The sequence below is a fragment of the Adiantum capillus-veneris genome, chromosome 16, assembly GCF_014529385.1.
Source record: "Adiantum capillus-veneris isolate H3 chromosome 16, ASM1452938v2, whole genome shotgun sequence".
In the NCBI taxonomy this organism is placed as follows: Eukaryota; Viridiplantae; Streptophyta; class Polypodiopsida; order Polypodiales; family Pteridaceae; genus Adiantum; species Adiantum capillus-veneris.
In genome coordinates this window covers 115,926,054-115,947,202 of record NC_140946.1, presented here as the reverse complement: position 1 = coordinate 115,947,202, position 21,149 = coordinate 115,926,054, and the positions used below count along the sequence as shown (strand labels likewise).

Genomic DNA, 21,149 nt, shown 5'->3' with positions numbered 1-21,149 from the left:
ACTGATTTGTTCCATAGTAACAGGGAATGGCCATTTTCAGGTCTCTGTTCCCCGTTCCCATTCCAAGTTCCCGTTCCGAATCCCCGTTCCGTGTTTCAAACGTGAGTACCCGTAGCAGGGAATGGAATTTTGGTATGTGTTCTCGTTCCGCGTTCCCGTTCCGGTTTCCCGTTCCTGGTAACTATGATTTGTTCTTGACTTCTTTTGAGTGCAGGAACTGATAGATGAAATGACTGCAGCATTTTGGTCTGATTGATCTCGAATAGACATGGTTGCAATAGGGGTTAGTCAATCAGACATCGATGAGGTCCCGATTGGACCTAGATGTGATTGCTAGCTACATTGCCGATAAATCATAGTCTAAGATCCGAATGAATGTTGAATGTCATGTGATGTCCTGTGATGTCTGATGATGTCCTGTGATGTCGTGTGATGTGACTGTCGATTTTGTACATGTGCTAGATGTGTGTTCCTAGTACGTAGGTACTAACAGTCAGTGTCTGCTAAGACCGTTTATGGCTTTTGTCAGTTTTGCAGGCGTAATCGCGGTCGATTACAATGCTTTCAAGAGGGGGGTATGTCACAAAGTGATGACGTGGCGGACAACAAAAACCCTAATTTCTGCTAGAAACCCTAAAATTCCTGCAAACCCTAATTTCTGCCAGAAACCCTAATTTCCAAAAATCGCAGAGGCTATTAAAAAATAATTTTTTATTTTTATTTTTATTTTTTTGAAAATGATGAGCGACGGAAATTTTGCTTTTTCTACAATATGAGAGAGAGAGAGAGAGCAATTGCTTTTGATTTGAAGCTTTTGGGGCTCTGCTTTTGGGCATCCCTTGTAATCTTTAAATTAGTGGTGAGGGCCTCACTTCTCAGAGCATCTGGACGCAGAGTCTGAGAGTGAAACCCTAGCCACTCTCTTGTACTTTGGTATGATTAATATAAAAAGAAATACCGAAAGGGACGCCAGTCTTTGGGGCCAATATCTCTAGGCACGGAACTCCGCCGGGCCAATGCAAATCTATTGTGATCTGTGAATTGTTTTGAAGTGGTTATTTGATGCTGTCGCGGTTGATTCTTGACTTGGAGTGTCCAAGTCTGTTACACCAGTAGAAGCGAGTTCCAGCAGGGGAATTGGTTTCACGCAAGTTTAGGGGCTATTATGCTGCCGAAATTTGGCCAAAACAGGCGGTATCTAGTGGGATACAGTCAAAGGATTCCCAGGACTCCTCTTTGTACTTTACCCTCCTAAAGAATAAAGAAATACCGAAAGGGACGCCAATTTTGGGGCCTACAGGTTGTCGGCGTCTGCCCGGAGCATTCTAGCTTCCGAGCCGTGTGTGTGATTAAGTGTTAATTCCCGTTACAGGTCTCCTTTGCAAAGTGCTCTGTGTGTGTGTCTAAAGTAAAGAATTTCGGGTGAAAGCCAATGCCTACCACTCTACGGGCCGGTTTCATGGTTCCATCGCCTAGACATCAATCGCTTTTTCCTTAAAGAGTGAGCCTGGATTGTTTAGGGTAAAGACACAGAGTGCAGGAACACGGGGATTACACTATGGCCGACAAGGGGAAGGGAATTATGGAAGAGGGTTCCTTTTCAAAGGTCAGGCAGGAGATTCCTATGGTTTTTGAGATTGGCGAGAGCTCACGGCCACATCAGTCTCTACCTCCTGTCAACGTGAATGTCCCTCCAGTAGTACAGGGCTTTATGACTGGGCAACTTGAGGATGATGCGTTCAAGACTCAGTTAGTTGCCGCGGTGAATGTCTTTTCGCAGCTGGTGCAGAATCCGAGGTTTATGGAATTCTTGCAAGCACCACCAGTGCAACAGCAAAATAGGCAACCTACACCGCGTACGGAGCTTGTTGATGCTCAAGCCCAAGTACGGATAAAGAAGACCAGAAAGGCAAGAAGCCAAAACCTACGGCAGGTTTAGTGCCAGACATGGTGGGTGACAGGCCCAGCACAGATGTCAGTGAGTTATATAGGGCATGGGGTAAAGTTAGGGATCAGACGGCACTCATCTTCTTTGATCCAGGTGCCAAAGCCAACTTTATCTCACCAGAGTTAGCTGAAGAGATGGGGTACACAGCAGAGGCAGGGTTGGCATGTCCTGGCCACTCAGAGAGTGTTACTCCCATCATTGGAAAGCTCCGTCTGCATATTCAGTCGTATGTGGACACAGAAGAGTTTTACATCATGCCGTTGGAAGGTTGTGACGCCTTGTTGGGGATCCCGTGGATGTTCCGAGTGCATGGAGTCTTGGATGCCTACAACAAAAAGATCACTGTACAGCATAGGGGCAAAACTCACATCTTGGATGTAAAGCTTAAAGGAGAGTCAGTCCCTATTGTATCTGCTTCTGCTATCACTTCTGTAATAAAGAATCATCTTTCTGTGTACTTGATTTTTGCACCTGATGTCTCAGATAGTGATCAGTCAAATTTATCTGTGTTAGATAAAGAAAGGTCAGCATTTTTGCAAAAGTTTAGTGACTGTTTTTCTGATTCATTACCGTCACAATTGCCGCCAGAGAGACCTGAGGACATCGGATAGATTTGGTGCCAGGGTGTAGCCCACCAAATAGACCTCCCTACAGGGTTAGTGCGGCGCAGCACAAAGAGATTATGGGCCAGGTTCAGGAGTTATTAGAGAAGGGACTGATTCAGAATAGTTCTTCACCCTTTTGCTCCCCAGTGCTCCTAGTGCAGAAAAAGGATGGCTCATGGCGCATGTGTATTGATTACCGTGCGTTGAATAAGAATACCATCAAGAATAGGTTCCCTATTCCTAGAATTGATGATATTCTCGATCGTTTAGAGGGTGCTGCAATTTTCAGCAGGATAGACCTTAAGAGTGGGTACCATCAGATTCGTATAAGGCCAGAGGATGTGCACAAGACTACGTTTAGAACGACATTTGGTCTTTATGAGTTTCTAGTGATGTCGTTTGGGCTAACAAATGCTCCTGCAACGTTCAACAGAATGATGGACCGGATTTTTCGTTCGCATCAACAGTTTGTTGAAACGTTCTTCGATCACATGATAGTGTATTCGAAGAATGAAGAGGAGCATAGGCGTCACTTGACCATCGTGTTTGTTACTAAATTGGCTTTATCTGATAAAAAAATAATTCTAAATAAATTATTGGATTTATAAGTGAGAGGGTTTTCTTGCTTGGAACAACAGGAAAAATAATTCTAAATGAATTATTGGAATTTTAAGTGAGAGGGTTTTTCTCACTGGAGACATCCGAGTACAGAGTATTCTTGGTGCGTCGTTCAGAGTAATGACGGGAGCACTGTGAAAGGGAATATCTGTAAGGCCACCAAGAACGGATACTTCTGAGGCGTCACATCAGATGGGTGACAGGGAGCATCGGGAAGAAGTATCCGACCATCCGGGAACGGACATCTCTGATGCGTCATAGGATGGGTGACAGAGAGCATCGTGAAGGGGATTGTACCATAAGTTCGGTAGGAAAGGACTAGGTGATGGGTATTCCTGATGCGTCACAAGGTGGGTGACGGGTGCATCGGAAAGGGGATATCCATAGTCGAGAGGAAATCCGAACTGGAAAGAGGAATACGCGTGAAGACGCAAGCACAAGAATAAAGATGGGTTCTGAGAAGCTTTTTTTTTTAAAAGCGGAATATTTTAACGAGTTTTTCGGGAAGAGCCGACGCTTTCCCGCGAGGAATCTATGTCTGCATTGCATTTGTGCATGTGGTTGCATCCAGGGACGCCTGGGAAGTGCTATGAAAGCATTGTTTTTAACTTATAAGGTTTTATTTAGTTTTTGGGCATACTATTTTTAAAATACGCCGGCCGCCCATTTAATAAGTGGGCAGCCATCCGATAAATAAGGCAACAGATCAGCCAGCGTTTTCTCTTTCTCTTGGCAGAACAACGAAAAAAGAAAATTTGCATTAAAAAAAAAAAAAAAAAACCGCGATCTCTACACGAGCAGCTATTCGTGCCGTGGCGAAGAAGCTATAAAAGCACCACATGCCCTCATTAAAAAGAGGTCGCCAGCGCCAGCAAGAGAAGACTCTGCCGCCAGAAGACGCGAGAGATCGCGAGACTACGAAGCACGGAAGTCGCTTTTCCCGCGCAAGAGCGACAGGTATCTATTGTGGATTCGCCATACGAATTGTTGTCGCTTGTTTGCGTGTGTGTTTGCAGGTACTTCATCGCGAAGGAGAAGCGAGAAGGCTTCGGCCTACGCTTGGGAGTTCCGGGAACGGAATTCGGAAATTGTCTGCGGAGTCTTGACTCCGAGTACAGACGGAAAAAGAATTGAGAGCTCGTCTCTCGGATTTCCCTTACGGGAAGGAACGACCATCGAGTCAGAGATTTAGAACGGAGGGGTTTTTCTCCGGTTCTTGTGCTTGTAAAAAGATTCTCCCTAATAAATAATTCTCTTTAAGGGGGGGACCAGCCCATCTTCTCGTGCCCAGTACTGTGTCGATCTTCTCACTCTCTCTCTCTCTCTCTCTCTCTCTCTCTCTCTCTCTCTATCTATCTCTCTCTATATCCTTTGGCTTCAATATTAAGTGATAAATTCTATTTATCCGAGTATATTCTATATTGTTATGCGCTCCCGTTTGTGACAGTGGTATCAGAGCATGGTCTCCTCTCTTTCTCTGGAAAGGAGGACGACTCTGGGAAGATACGGGAAGAAGCCATGACAAGGCAAGAGAGAAGTAAGAAGGCGGAAACCTAAGTCCTGCAGGAAAAAGCTCGCAGAGTTGGAAAAAAAAATTTCTCTCTGCAAGAAGTCAACACAAGACTTGGGATTCTCTGAGAAGGCGACAAGAGCATGATGCTCAAGAACCTAGAGAATCCAAGGAGCGGAATGCTCAAGATCCTTCAGAAAATATCCATGAACATCAATCCAGAACCATAGCCAAGAAATCCAGTCATTCCGGGAAGGATATGAAGAAGGTCTTTAGACCTCAGAACACTCCGGTCAAGTTTTATACTTTTGACGGAAGGGAAGATGTCCTGAAAGCTACCGCTTTCATTCGACAGTTTGAAGTTGCCTTTGCAAACGGCAATTTCTGAGAAGCTTCGAAGGTGAGGCATGTGACCAAACACCTCAAGGGGATTGCAAGTATTTGGTGGTATACCAAAGCTGTGCAAGGAACTTACAACAAGACTCGGATTCAATTCAAGGCTGAATTTTCCGACAAATGTTTTTCCTCTACGCTTTGAGGAAGGCATCCAAGAAGATCGGGATCGGTTTGCCCAATAGGAACACGAGCGACTCAAAGCAAGTAGTGGTTCACTCTTGCCAAGGTAGCTCCGTTCTTGATCCTCTATGAGGAAGGAAAGATGAACAAATTTAACGAACGACTTTTGCTCGAATTTTGTAAACCCATCTGCAAGATACTTCGCAGCAGATGGTGGAGTCAGTAATAAAAGTTGAAAGTGTACACCTTAGTGTACATAGAATACAATGCCCGCAGTGGGACGAGAACCATTGAACACAGAAACAACGAATTTTTGTTACCTCTCCTCGAAGGATACATTGCTATCCGGAGAAAGTTTGGAGTAAGGGAATTCAATCTAACTCCTGAGTTTTTGACCCTCAATCTTTAAGTGAGAGGGAAGGTCTTTGATCAAAGTTAAATCTTTGAGGAACTCATAAAATGCGTATTGCTTTTATGCACGAGATATGCATGTGTCTAACCAGGACAATCACTCTCGAGTATTTATGAGAGTAGAATCAATTTAAAACATTGTTTTCTGAAATGAATTGGTTTGCTCAACCATCCGGAAGGTCAACTATTGATCTCGTATCCGGTAGTTCACCAACAAATTACCTGCTATTGCAGGTAGGACGGCAGAAAGGAAGGAACCATTCCGAGCTTTCAACCAAGAAAAGCTTTCACTAAGCTTATGAACCAACACCCCCTACCCGATCAGGGAAGACATGGTAGTGCTTTACGCACAAGTGAATGAACACTCTTTACGAGGGAAGGAACAAGCGACGACTACGGCCTGTGCTCGAGGAATCCAAGGATCAAAATCCTAGATTATTTGATGAGCGGGTTTTGCTCTAAGATCGAGCCAAGGGATCGTCAAGTTGAGCGTCTTCGCTCTAAGGATCTTACGAAGGGAAGGTAATTTCCCAGGTTCACCGAAACTCTAACACAACTTAAGAATTATGTACACTTTTGAGTACATGGATAACACACGAAGATGCAGACCTATGCCAAGGAACTGAACGAGAGTTTGTTATACTCTCTTGAGCGCCTTTTTGCGCAAGGTTATGTGCAAGGGCAAAGAGCTAGATTGATTTCTAGGAGGATTTTTCTTCTCGGGATTGAGAAGGTGGAATTGAGCTAACAGATTCTCGGATAAGGAAAACTTCCGATCTGTTGGAAAGACGTGAATGATGAGTTCTTACATAGCTCGTTAGTTTGATGATTGGTGAAGGATATCCTCGAGGTACTAGAGGAAGGACATGAACCGGTAAGCTAAGTATTGAATTTTTGAATTTCTATTTAGTTTAATTTTTAAGTTCTCTTTTGAGAAAGGACCAGCTCAACTCACCATTGAGCAAGATTTGGAATTTTCCGGTTTCTCCCCGGCAGTTCAATTGGACCTCTACAGTTGAGGACAACTGTTTCTAAGTGAGAGGGATGTTACTAAATTGGCTTTATCTGACAGAAAAATAATTCTAAATGAATTATTGGATTTATAAGTGAGGGTTTTCTCGCTTGGAACAACAAGAAAAATAATTCTAAATGAATTATTGGAATTTTAAGTGAGAGGGTTTTTCTCACTGGAGACATCCGAGTACAGAGTATTCTTGGTGCGTCGTTCAAAGTAATGATGGGAGCATTGTGAACAGGAATATCTGTAAGGCCACCAAGAACGGATACTTCTGAGGCGTCACATCAGATGGGTGACAGGGAGCATCAGGAAGAAGTATCCGACCATCTGGGAACGGACATCTCTGATGCGTCATAGGATGGGTGACATAGAGCATCGTGAAGGGGATTGTACCGTAAGTTCGGTAGGAAAGGACTAGGTGATGGGTATTCCTGATGTGTCACAAGGTGGGTGACGGGTGCATCGGAAAGGGGATATCCATAGTCGAGAGGAAATCCGAACTGGAAAGAGGAATACGCATAAAGACGCAAGCACAAGAATAAAGATGGGTTCTGAGAAGCTTTTTTTTTTTTAAAGCGGAATATTTTAACGAGTTTTCCGAGAAGAGCCGACGCTTTCCCGTGAGGAATCTATGTCTGCATTGCATTTGTGCATGTGGTTGCATCCAGGGACGCCTGGGAAGTGCTATGAAAGCATTGTTTTTAACTTATAAGGTTTTATTTAGTTTTTGGGCATACTATTTTTAAAATACGCCGGCCGCCCATTTAATAAGTGGGCAGCCATCCGATAAATAAGGCAACAGATCAGCCAGCGTTTTCTCTTTCTCTTGGCAGAACAACGAAAAAAGAAAATTTGCATTAAAAAAAAAAAAAAAAACCGCGATCTCTACACGAGCAGCTATTCGTGCCGTGGCGAAGAAGCTATAAAAGCACCACATGCCCTCACTAAAAAGAGGTCACCAGCGCCAGCAAGAGAAGACTCTGCCGCCGGAAGACGCGAGAGATCGCGAGACTACGAAGCACGGAAGTCGCTTTTCCCGCGCAAGAGCGACAGGTATCTATTGTGGATTCGCCATACAAATTGTTGTCGCTTGTTTGCGTGTGTGTTTGCAGGTACTTCATCGCGAAGGAGAAGCGAGAAGGCTTCGGCCTACGCTTGGGAGTTCCAGGAACGGAATTCGGAAATTGTCTGCGGAGTCTTGACTCCGAGTATAGACGGAAAAAGAATTGAGAGCTCGTCTCTCGGATTTCCCTTACGGGAAGGAACGACCATCGAGTCAGAGATTTAGAACGGAGGGGTTTTTCTCAGGTTCTTGTGCTTGTAAAGAGATTCTCCCTAATAAAGAATTCTCTTTAAGGGGGGGGGGGACCAGCCCATCTTCTGGTGCCCAGTACTGTGTGTGTCTCTCTCTCTCTCTCTCTCTCTCTCTCTCTCTCTCTCTCTCTCTCTCTCTCTCTCTCTCACACTTATATATCCTTTGGCTTCAGTATTAAGTGATAAATTCTATTTATCCGAGTATATTTTATATTGTTATGCGCTCCCGTTTGTGACAGTGTTCGAAGAGCTGCGCAGTCACGGGTTACTTGTCAATCCTAAGAAAAGTGAATTCTTCCTCGAAGAGATCCACTTTCTGGGCCACATAGTCTCAAAGGATGGTGGTAGAATGGATCCAGCAAAGGTCGAAGCTATCAAGACATGGCCAGACTTGAAGACTGTGCACGATGGCAAAAGCTTCTTGGGATTGTGTTCCTACTATAGAAGGTTTATCAGAAATTTTGCAGAGATAGCATCGCCTCTTCACGCTTTGCAAAAGAAAGAGGTCACTTTCAAATGGACCCAAAAAGAGATTTCAGCTTTTAGTCTCTTAAAGGAAAAGTTGACTTCAGATCCAGTTATTGTTCTGCCAGATCTCAGGAAGTCATTTGTGGTCCAGTGTGACACGTGTGGCAGTAGCATCGGAGCAGTCCTAATGCAAGATGGACGGGTAGTAGCTTATGAAAGCCGAATTTTGCAAGGGCCAGAGAGGACTATGCAAGCCTATGAGAAAGAGCTCTTGGCCGTGATTCATGCGCTTTCTAGCTGGAAGCACTTCCTCTTAGGTGCTGATTTTGTTGTCCAAACAGATCATCAGACCTTGTGATACTTCTTGACACAGTCAAAGTTATCCGAAAAGCATATGCGATGGGCAAACATTTTTTCCATGTTCCACTTCCAGATTATGCATGTGGAAGGCAAGAAGAATGTTGTGGCTGATGCGTTATCAAGAAAGCCACAAATTTCAGCTGTGTCAATTCCTTATCATCATGAGTTAGATGACATGAAGGAACAGTATACTGCTGATGAAGATTTTGCAAGGATCTTTGAACAGTTACAAGAGGTGCAACATCACGAGCACTACCTCCTCAGAGATGGTTTTATCATGATGCATGGCAGCCTTTGTGTCACTAGGCCACTCCGACATAAGGTCATGGAAGAGAGTCATGTCCCACCGTATGCAGGGCATCGTGGCATTGATGCAACAGTTAAAGCGGTAGAGACATTCTTCTATTGGCCTACCTTGAGGAGAGATGTGGATGCCTTTGTGCGAGCATGCATAGTTTGCCAAAAGGTCAAGTTTGACAGGCAAAAGGCACCAAGGTTGTTACAACCACTGCCGATTCCGGATAAGCCACGGGAAAGCATTGCTATGGACTTTATCTTTGATCTTCCAAGGACGCCAACAGGGAGTGATGGTATATGGACCATTATCTGCAGATTCAACAAGCAGGCCCATTTTATCCTTGTCAGGAAGAAGATAAAATCTGATCAGATGGCACGCTTGTTCATGTACAATGTGTTTAAGTACCATGGTATGCCACAATCGATTATCAGTGATCGTAATCCTCGCAAGACCAGTTTGTTCTGGAGAGGATTGTTTGAGAACATGGGCACTACGCTCAAATTCTCGTCTTCGTTTCATCCACAAACTGATGGACAGTCAGAAGAGGCTAATTCTACTGTCTTAGATCTGCTGAAATGCTATGTGTCAGATAATAAGGGCAAGTGGGAACAGTATTTGCCTATGCTTGAGTATGCGTACAATAATACGGTGCATTTGTCTACTACCAAAGCACCTTTTGAGATTGTTGAAGGCGGCAAAAAGGTTCCTCCCATTTTGCATACAAAGGACAAGATCTTTGAGGCAGATCGATATGTTGAGAACATGGATGAGATGTATAAGAAGATTAAAGTTGCCTTGGAGAAGACTCAAGCAAAGCAGAAAAAGATTGCTGATTGTCACCGTCGTGAATTGCTACTATCACCTGGTGATTGGGTTCTGTTAAGGTTCGAAAAGGCAAGGTTAAAGAAGATGAAGGGCAAGGAACGGCTGTTTCCTAAGCTCAGCATGCATTACTATGGGAGCTTGACAAGATCAACGATGTGGCTTACAGGCTGAAATTGCCTGATGCATGGAAGATTCATAATGTATTTCACGTGAGTCTTCTAAGACCCTTCGTGGGTGATGTGCCACAAGATATGCGAGATGAGGATCAGCCAGAAGTTGAGGAACTTGATGAGATCCTGGTACCTGAGCAAGTTTTGGCACATAAGGACAGAAAAGTTAAAGGACAAGTTGCAAGACGCTATTTGGTGAAGTTCAAGAACTATCCGCCTATGGATGCAAAGTAGATGGAAGAGCATGAACAGTCAGAGTCACCAAATGTATTGCAGCTTTACCTTGAAGCCTTTGGGTTACAGACTACTTATGCCCCAACCCAACGTGTGCGAAGGAGGGGTAATGATAGAGCTAGTACATCAAATGTACATATGAATTCAGTGTAATAGATGGAAATGACAAAAGTATGAAGGCCTCATTAAGTCATTTGTATCTATATGTTATGACCTTTCTTGCGGATACATGCAATGATAAAAGAGTGTTAATAGCACAAGATCATCAGTGGCGTGTATTTATGGTATGCAATCGAGGACGTTTGCGATTTCAAGAGGGGGGTATGTCACGGGGACGTGGCAACTGTTAACTATGTCACGAGGACGTGGCAACTGCTAACTTTAGTTGTTGGTTTCTTTCCAAGGGGTTTTGTTTTGTTTTGTTTTTGAGACCCTCTTCTTGAAGTAGCAAACGGTCGGACATTGCATGGCCAATGTGAACGGTAGTTTCACCCGCAGATGGGTAGTGGTCGGCATTGGAATTCGTATGGTAAGAGGATGTCTAGGCTCAGAGCAAGATCATATAGGTTCCCCCATCGCACTTAGCAAGTTGGTGGATACTAGGAAGTGAACTCAATTACGGCGTAAAGTCAAGGTGGGACTACCAACAAAAAGTATCAGACGGTTGGGCCACATTGCACTTTTAGATGCGGTCCCAATGAGGATAGATGGTCAGAAGACCAGCAGGAGCCCAACGGAAGCATCTCCTAAAATTTAGGGAACTGCTATTTTGGGCCGTGAAATGTGTTCGCGTCATTACCTCCGGTATGACTAGGGGAACATTTTACAACTCTGCCGCGAAGTCAATTGGGCAACCGGTCAAGATATTTTTAAGCGGCGAACCCGAAACGGGCAAATGCTTGTAAACGCGCCAAGTGTCGATTTTTCATGAACTTTCCCCTTGCAGAAAAATGGACGCTGATTTTTAAGCTGGGAGAGGCCTCATTTCAGCTTTTGTCACACAGGTTAAGAGCTATGGAGTGCTTCCTTTCCCTCTCATGTACAGTGTGGTGCTAGGAGTGATGCCCTGCACACTACATGCACACTACACACTGCTCTCTCCCCCCTACGTGTAGTTATGTGATGCCGCCCAAGAGGGCTCCTCGTTTGACTAATGTACAGCTGTGTGGGTTCATGCTTTTGTGATGAGGCAAGAGCCTCCTTGAGCAGGAACAGGGGTAGCTAGCTGCTACTCCAAAGCAGTCACTGGTGAGGGTCATCACCTCACCATACAGGTGCAAAATCAGCGCTGTGTATACGCTGTAATTTTACTGTTTTTCAGCCATACGGACGCCAAAACCTTTGGGAATCGTGCCCCATTGGCAGAGGACAGTTAGGGGACTGTTTGGGGCTGAAAACAGGGCAAAACCCAGTAAATACAGCGTGCTGAATTTACTGTTTTTGGGCAGGAATCAGAGGGTATACGCCAGTAGGAGCGAGTTCCAACAGGGGAATTGGTTTCGTGCAAGTTTAGGGGCTGTTATGCTTCCGAAATTTGGCCAAAACAGGCGGTATCTAGTGGGATACAGTCAAAGGATTCCCAGGACTCTCTTTGTACTTTACCCTCCTAAAGAATAAAGAAATACCGAAAGGGGCGCCAATTTTGGGGCCTACAGGTTGTCGGCGTCTGCTCAGAGCATTCTAGCTTCCGAGCCGTGTGTGTGATTAAGTGTTAATTCCCGTTATAGGTCTCCTTTGCAAAGTGCTCTGTGTGTGTGTCTAAAGTAAAGAATTTCGGGTGAAAGCCAACGCCTACCGCCCTACGGGCCGGTTTTGGGGGGGGGGATGGTACTCTCAAGCATGTATTCATGCCCGAGTGTGGGGTCGCCCTCTCATGGGTACCCCGGGGACAACAGGTGGAGGTCATCAACAGGACAGCCCCACGCTCCAACGTTTTTCATGGGCAGCACTTGCAGTGCTCAAAGATCATCTCTACGGTGCAGTGTTTCCTCACGGCATCCTTCCATAGCCCTTGTGACCATGCAATGGCACGTTTTTTCAACCGAGATCTAGATCCACATCTAGATCTAGCCAGGAGGAGATGCACCAAATCTATGCTCTCAGAGCATGTTGGAGGTGATGTCCATGTGGAGACCGTGTCAGTGGTCTCGTGAGCAGTTGGCAATGTCAGTAGCAATCGCAGTTGTGTGCACCTCGAGTCCATCCAGTTGGCAAGACAGTTCTATGACCACCCTTGGTCACTTGTATAAACAGATTGTTATCAACATGGAAAGCCTTTCCCTGACCTCTCTCTCGCTCTCTTTCTCACATGTCCTGTCTCTTTCAACCTCAGTGATCTTTCTCTCTTCACAGGTGTGCCTTGTTCATGTGTTTCTAGGTTGGAGTCAGGTGTCCACCGGATCACGAGCCAGTTCTTGTCTTCATTGCATCTTCCGTTGCCACCTTTGACAGAGTGCTTCCACTGTTGCCCATCATCAACATCGTCGAGATTAGCGCTTTCAGCCCTTCATTCCTCTCTCATCAGGAGCGCAAACAACCCTAGATCTATCCCTTGGGTGGCCATCCGCAATCCCACATTCGAGTCAGTCGAGTCTGCACTTAAGGTATTGCATGTGTGTACATTCCATTTACGCATTCAAAAGCAAATACCACGTCGGCAACTGTGTGGGGACCCTTGAGAGGGTTGATTGAGACCCCAATGGGTGTCATTCTCCTCTTCTCTTTCTCTCTCTCTCCCTCTACACATCTCTACCGCTCTCTCATTCCCTCTCTTCAGGGAAAGTAAAAGGAACCAACATTCATGTTAAAAGCAATCATTAACGCAAGGAAAGAAGTAAAAGATTTGTGAAAGTATAAAACCTCAATATTCACCATTTCAATTCCGATGCATCTAACAAAAAAAAGTGCCCCGGCGGTCCTAAGTGTGTTCATACACATCACTACCACATATATGGTAACAAGAGACTGCCCTAGCCACGTGAGACATAGATGGAAGGCCGAGGTGTGTGGAGGCCATATCCCACCCCCAAAAAATTCCAATTTCCGGCCCTCAATAGTCCCGACCTCTACCACAAGATAGATAGAAATCTTCTCTCTCGGCAACCATATCGGTTTAGACAAAAAGGGGACGTCGAAATTGCTAGACAATTGCAAATCTACCTTGAGAAAGCATTTAATCATCCCAATAAATCTCCCTTACTTTCCCTAAAGGATGATTAGATGTGTTTCTATAGACGATATAGGCATTATTGATTGTTGTCACATCTACACAAATGTTGCGGATTGTAGCTTGCTAATCATTCATTCGAGCCTTGAAGATTTGCCAAATAAGCATGTGTAGTGGAGCCACATGCTAGTTATTATGCTATTGGCATTGTCCTTTATCAAGATGGAAAACCTCTAGTCTTTGGGAGCCGCAAGCTCGCTAATCATTGTTGTGGGTCATCCAAGCCTCGAAGATTTGGCACTAGTAACTTTATGGTGCCCACTCTAAAATTTAGACTGATCACTATAAAATTGAAATATCCAAGTGACCAGCCTGACCTTCACACTCATAAGGCACATTGGGCTGAACTCATGCACGAGTTCGGCTCTGAAATTTGTTATTGGAAGGCCCAACCAATCAAGTTGCAAATGCTCTTAGTGACGTTACTGAGGTCAACACTCTCTTATTTAGGGAGACCTCGACTAACTTCTATCTTTCCCTTCGTTGGCGCTGCAAAACTAACCCTAAAAAAGTATTTCAGTAAGGCTGGTCTTCTTTTAAACAAGGTAAAGTGCATGTGTTCAATGATAGTATATCCGTTGGTAGACTTTATACAAGTGTCACGATACACCTACCCTGGCATACATAGAACTTTCGCCTTTGGTGGACCAATATTTTTTTTGGCCAGCTTTGTTGTTAGCCATGTGTGTGAGTGTGCGTAGTGCCGGCTTAATAAGGCTGAGTGTCATTAACATGCAAGACTCTACATCCATTGCAAATTTTGAATCAAAAATCGAGTACCCCTACTCGCATCACAATGAAGAGTCAAGATTTAACTCCATTCTTTGTGGAACATTTATATAAACTTTATCGTTTGCCTGAGAAAATCGTGATACTGAGTTGACTGCATACTTCTAGCAAACAGTTATTGAGAAGTTGGAAACTAAGCTGTGCATATCATCCAAAGGAACAGACAAAACGCACAAATCAAACTATGGAGGGCATGATGTGGCCATAGGTCGCTCCTCATAGAGATTAGGAAGAGTATCTCTTCTAAAGCATGCAGCCACAGGTTATAGTCCGTCCATGCTCTATAAAGGGTTACGAGCCGAAACCAGCTATTGGTATTGGACCCCAGGGGGTCAAAATGATGTATTTTCATCATGTTAACTCACTCCCCACCCCCTTTCTTCCTGCAGCATTTTTGTTCCATTTATGTACGAAGATTATGTATACACATATGCATATCAGGATAAGCTGCAAAAAAACACGTTGTCAATCACTCCCTTTACTTTCAACAGACAGGGGCTTCTGTATCTAAGAAAATTCTACTACGCGTGATGACATTGCAGGAGGCAGTTCAAGAATGCATGGAAGCACGAAACAAGCCACGAAGTAATGTGGGCATTTGCTTAATCAAGAGGGAAACATGAACTGAACTGAAGCACTTTTGCCTTTGATGTGCTAAATGCGCTCATCACATCTACATCCCAGGCGTCACGAAGCAACGGAATTTACGAGTGAGACACTTACTCGCGTTTAGCAGAGCGCTAATTCAACCGCTAAAATGTTCCTCTTCCTTCTGTCCTACCTGTGCTAGATATTCTCTCTCTCTCTCTCTATCTCTCTCTCTCGACGTTATAGCTTCTCTAAGTTCTCAAATTCTCGTCTAAATGTCCATTGAATTACACTTGGGCAACAATGATCTAGGGGCGGCTTGGGCTTGATCTTCACCGTTGGATTGCGAAGTAAACTAGCAAATGGGAGTAGTGTACTCCCCTTGTAACTAAATGGCACAGGGTCTTAAATGATCCCCCAGCCATGGGATCGACGGCGAGGGATTGAGGGCGGGCATCTCAAGAACAACCGACGGTGACAAAAATTTTGGCAGCGGGTGACGGCCCTCGGACTCGAACATAGACGAGTGTTATGGCAGCCTCGTGCTCTAACCAGGCACGCATATGCATTTCACTGAAAAGAAGACGTGTTCACATATACTTATGATTGTCCGAGTTTAAGGTACTGAGGATGTCTGAGTTTACTTTTTAAAAATCGGACGGCGTCATGCGCGCTTTGCTTTTGTGCGTGGAGTTCTCCTCTGTGGATCCCATCACCGGGTCTTCATTCAAGACCCCGTGTTCTTTAGTCCTGAGGGTGTATACCCGCCACTCCCACATGGACATGTGACATGTTGTATTATGGTGGTAAAACCTTCGTACTAGGACCATGACGTCCCGTGCTCAACCTTATGCACCGCAAGGGAGATAAACTAGGGGTGAACTAGGCGATGGATTGGGAGTAAACTAGGGGCGCTAGTTTTCCCTCTTCAGAGAATGGACGGTCTAGATTGCTACGTAAACTTTCTCCCCCCTAGGACACCCCATGTGAGACAGTGACATGGCTAGGGAAGGACAATACACGTCAAGTTGCTTGAGGGGGATCAACGGCTAAGATTAGGCATCACAGACCATGTGCACTCTAAGTCGTCAGATCCCTTGGTTAATAAACTACACTTAAGCCGCCTTGGTGTATTCTTTACATGTTAAGAATCGAGCGTTATGAATATTAGAGTAGATGAAGAGAATCATGATTGCAAATGTTATTTGAATTGTAACATGGGTATATGTGTATTTCTTGTCACCTTTGATTTACCAAAGTATCATAAATTAGATTAAATCAAACCAAAAAAGCATGAGACAAGTGGTCCAAGATTCTATATGACTTTTTTGGAAGAGTCTTACCATAGCCCGAGCGAGATTTTTCGAGCGTACTAAAATTCGAGCTAATATCTAAATGGCATCTACCCATGTTGTGCTACATATGCTATAAATGTTTTGCTTACATTTGATTCCATGTCTTGAACATGTAGTTAATTCAAGCTTTGTAGAGAGGGTATGAATAAGATCCATCAAAAGTTTCCCAGGGTTGAGCATGCAAGTTGGATGATATCTTGAACATGATCATCTATGCAAAGGTCCCAATGAGGCACAAGAGTGGAAGTCAAGTGGTATGTATTAAAGAGAAAACTTAAAAAGATAAGGTTATTAACCCATAAAATGGTCCTATGCCACCGTGAATGCACACAGATCTGTCAAAAAGTGCTTGAGTCATTTTCTCATTAATGGTGATCCAAGCCAAATGGCCGTGCACACCCATTGTAAAGTCAACCATTATAGCAATGCAGTCCCCACAAATAGCCATGCAAGCCTCTTGTACTCCCTTCAATGATGATGTGACTACCCCTATCGAAACACCCAACAAGGCTTCATTCTTCTTGCTCAAGCCTTTACCCTTTGAATGCACACGAAGCATCAATTGCCACTTCTTCTATTGTTAACCAACTAAGCAACATCCTTATGTGGGTGCACCATTTTACTACACCAATGGCTTCAAACTTGTCCTGATCATGGAACATGTGCCTTGTGTGATAGGCCCTTCCAAATGCTATAGTGCTTATCAAGAAAATCTTGAAGATGGCAAACTTATGGTAAACCACTTGTCCTTACCACTTCTGAAGCCTCACAACACCCCTCCAATTGGAATCAATCCTACCCATGATGTCCTCGAGGTGTTCTCTCTTTAAATTAAGCATTATTTTAAGTAGATTATGATGCACACTTCAATGGCACTCTCTTGCCAATGTCTTATGTTCAACCAAGTCCAAATTTTTAAGGCAAATTTGTGTCTGCCCTGCGCTTGGATGCGAACCTGCGTGTAGATGAACTAGTTGAAATCGTGTGCACAACCTTGACGAGGAGACACCCTCAACAACCGACTCTGATGCGTCATCTCTCTCTCCATCAACACACACACAGAGACCCATGCATGTTTTCAGCTTGTTGTCCATGATGGGTCTTTATTAAAAAACTCCATTAACCTCCACCTCTCTCTCTCTCTCTCTCTCTCTCTCTCTCTCTCTCTCTCTCTCTCTCCACTGTATACACAGCGCACACACACACGTATCTTTCTACTTCCTTTTCTGTCAATCCGGACACTCCCATCTTTGCTCATGTGGGCGTCAATCACCCTCCCTTCTAAACCCTCAACGCTCATCTAGGCCTAATTAACGTTGAAGAGGAGAGCTTCAACACTTCAAGTTGCAAGCATCATCCAGCTCGCATGTCTCTCTGTGTGTAAGGCTTCTTCATCTCCTTCACATGTGAGCACCCTCTCAACCCTGTCGCCTTTGTCTCTATTTGCGCATGCTCTTTTATGCTTCCGTGTGAAAGCTATTCAGTTCGTCTGGTGCTCTCCACCAATGAGGACAGGCCGTCAGCTAGCCGAGGTCAATTAACACTGCAAGGACGATCGAAGCGTCGCAGCTCATTTCCTGCTGTTGCAAGGACCGCAAGGACAAGCCTTAAAATTCTTTGCACTAATGCTCCGCCATGAGCTAGATACAGCTAGCAAGGTGCACACTACCCAATATCCAAGGTAAAAGCCATTGTTGCGCCTAGTATGATCAAGAAAATACCCCTAACTACCCATGGAACAAGAAATGTGAAGTGCCCGTCTTACACTAGACTTGTGACCGCGCGCCTTGGTGCAAGGAGAATTTGGAGCCGCTAACGCACGGCTGGAGGTCAAGCTCTCATAATTTGGCTTGATTGCTACAATTCTCAAGCTCTTTGCATCGCGAGAAACTCTTATGTCCTTGCTCTTGGTTCAATTGCTTGTGTGAGCCATCGTCTACTATTTGTGCAGTAGATCATCTAGTATTTGTGAGTCGGATCAGCGCACAGGACTTGCTCACGTATGTGCTAACATTGCATGTTTTGTCCTGCCAGCTTGCTAGAGTCAGCAGCCCTGCAATTTCGTTGAGCCTTTGCAGCACCCAACTCCGTCATCATTCCCCACCATCTATAAGTTTCCTGCGCTACCATTTTAGCCCTAAACCGGTGGCATGGCGATGACCCGTTTTCAACTCTCAACAGTTGCAACGTCATGATGGCTCAACAGAAACTCCTTTATGGCTCTGTCTCCTTTCGCAAACTATGTCCTTTCTGAGCCAATAACACTTGCTCCGTAAGTAGTTATGTCCTTACCCACCATGCATTTTCAGACCTCCTTTTTCCAGGTCTTGAATATTGCCACAAAAATTAACAAAGGTACTGTTGAGAATATTGCTTCAGTAAAGCTGATCCACAAGGGAGAGAAAGTGGGGTCTTCTGACGCAGCGCTTCTTGCTGGGGTTTGCCTATTCTCTTATGGATTGGTCGTTCAATTTGTATACGATAGTGGCTTTGTGTTTGACCCTACGGTCCTGGACTTGACAGAGAATTTTCCTTCTGGTGTGTCTACGGTGGCTGGGCTATCCTACACTGGCTGCAGCTCCTCACATGTTTCAGCTACGCCTCAACAGTGGTTTCATGAAGGACGATGCAACCCCAAGGGTGCCGGAGGTTGATCAATCGTTACATTGGTGATAGCTTTTATGCATTATAGTTGGTTTGTTTCGTCGAGCATGTAGTTGGTTTTCCATAAGCAAACCACACTCACACCAAACTCTCATAGGCAATGAAGTTGTGTATCAAGTCGAGTCTTTGTCGTTATGACGTAGTTGAGTCGTTCCTCATGTAGCCATCTGCATTGGGATAGCAACCTAGTGCATTGCCTATATTGAGATGTTTTTCAGTCCAATCAAATTGAGTCCAAGTCCAAGTTGTGTCAGCTCAAATTATAAGTCCTTCCCCCCAAATGAGGCATTGGAAGCGACAGTCCTCGAGTCAAATTTGTGTCCTTAGATCAGTCCAGACCCTCAATAAAAAAGATATGCATCTTTTGTCCCCTAAGGAGGGAGGTGTGTTGTGTGGGTCTTGTAGGTGTGTCCGACCACCTAATGTGGCCGGAGGACACTAGTAGGTTCTTGGCATATGTAACCAACTCTCTCCTCTCTATAAAAGAGGCTGTTGAGTCATAAAGAGACAAGCTAGTTTTGGAGCACATCTCTCTCTCTCTCTCTCTCTCTCTCTCTCTCTCTCTCTCTCTCTAGCCTCCTGTGACGAGTACGTCACAATATTTCAAATTTTCCAAAATACCCTTGTATGTATTTTGATTGGATTGTTCAAGATTTTCTAATCTTCATGTTTAAAAATAATGAAGCAATTTATCTTCAAAGCCTGCATAACCGACTTAAATTCTACTTTAAGCATCTTGTATTGATAGACAATTACTCTTCTTATGAAAACCTTTAAAAGAATATCTTTGAAGAAATTTAATCTCACAACCTGGGGTATTTTGGGAATTTTGGAAAATTTGAAGGGCATTTTGGGATTTCATGACAAAATATTGGGGGTATTCTAAGAGTTCGAGGGGTATTTTGGGAATTTCCACAAATTAAAGGGGTATTTTGGTGATTTTTTCTTTCCAAAAAATTGACAAACCTATGTATGAGGAAGAATTGCCTAAATGTGGAATTCTTCCAGGGCCTACAGTGCATGTTGCAGGCACTGTATGCTCTAGAAGTACTGAGCTTTTTAGTGTGTGAAAGCTCGTTAACAACGCTTATAGCCACTATAGTTGCCAGATCCCCTAGGTGGGACGAAGCTCTACGAGTCGAGGTCACACCTCCTCTCTCCTTTTCTAAGGGAGATTCGTAACGGTTGAATGAGGGCCATGTGCCAACTTTTGATTTGAAGAGTGTGTCCTACAAGCGAGGAGGGAAAAGCCCTCAGAGTCTCGAAAATATAACCTATTCCCTAGATTTTTTCATAATGCTAGTAGGTGCAAAATTTCCATTCAAAATTATTTCCATGCTTTTCTCCATTTTAGCAATTAGAAGGTGGCGTCCCCCTACTCACTTTGGTTGCGACCTGGTCCTTACACTATATTTCTTCAAAATTTATAGGTTTTCTCACCCTCAAATTTAAAATTTAAGGTAATTCTCAAAATTTATTGGAGGGATTTAACCTAAGTTTTTTTTAAGCACTAAAGTGTGTGAATGAAGCAATGGCCCCGGTATGCAAGACCTTGCCCATAGATTATTAAATCGATTATCTTCTACCTTCACTGCTAGAAATTTGATAGATCTCACTCATTCCTCGATGGCATAAATGGATTTGCAAAGTCGAGAGATGAATAGGTCAAATATACGGGAGAAAATTGTGAAGAAGAAGAGGCTAATATTTGTGGATGCAAGTGTGATATTGGAGGAGGATAGCCATAGGCGTGAGTTTGTTATGATCATTGAACCCATTGGTGGGAGAGGGTATGCATTTGCACATAGGATTAAATAGAATATTGGTCGAAGGTAAAGGTTGAAAAGCTGGTATGGACTATTAGAAGAATTGAACCAGGACATAAGATGACATGTTTTTGGACTCTACAAAATTGAACAGATAGATATGGATGATTCATTCATGTTGGCTCACATGATATTAAGCATGGGGTTGTAGCACCATGTTTTTGGGGTCACAACAAATACATTACATCTAGGTCAAACCCTGGGGGGTCATGAAGGGTTATGTTTGATTTTGCAATATAAGCAACACGCACACTTGGAAAGATTGTTAAGGGGCAATATCAAAGCTAGCAAAACAAATTTAGATTAGAGTTGATTTGGGCAACTTCATTACAATTGAATTAATTAAAGAGGTTATCATTGTGTGCGATCAGACACATGTTTTCCAGTTTGGCATAGAGGGATCAAG

The 21,149-nt window shown here is 44.0% G+C and overlaps 1 protein-coding gene across 2 annotated transcripts in view; it reads right to left on the bottom strand.

The window, feature by feature from the left end:
- Window positions 1-15,162, bottom strand: part of LOC147439701 (uncharacterized) — a 69,723-nt gene extending 54,561 nt beyond the window's left edge. For both annotated transcript variants that reach the window (XM_086484372.1, XM_086484373.1), the window contains exon 1: window positions 15,034-15,162. The gene's annotated coding sequence lies outside the window, so the exon portion shown is untranslated. The remainder of the gene's footprint in view (window positions 1-15,033) is intronic.
- Window positions 15,163-21,149: the final 5,987 nt, after the last annotated feature.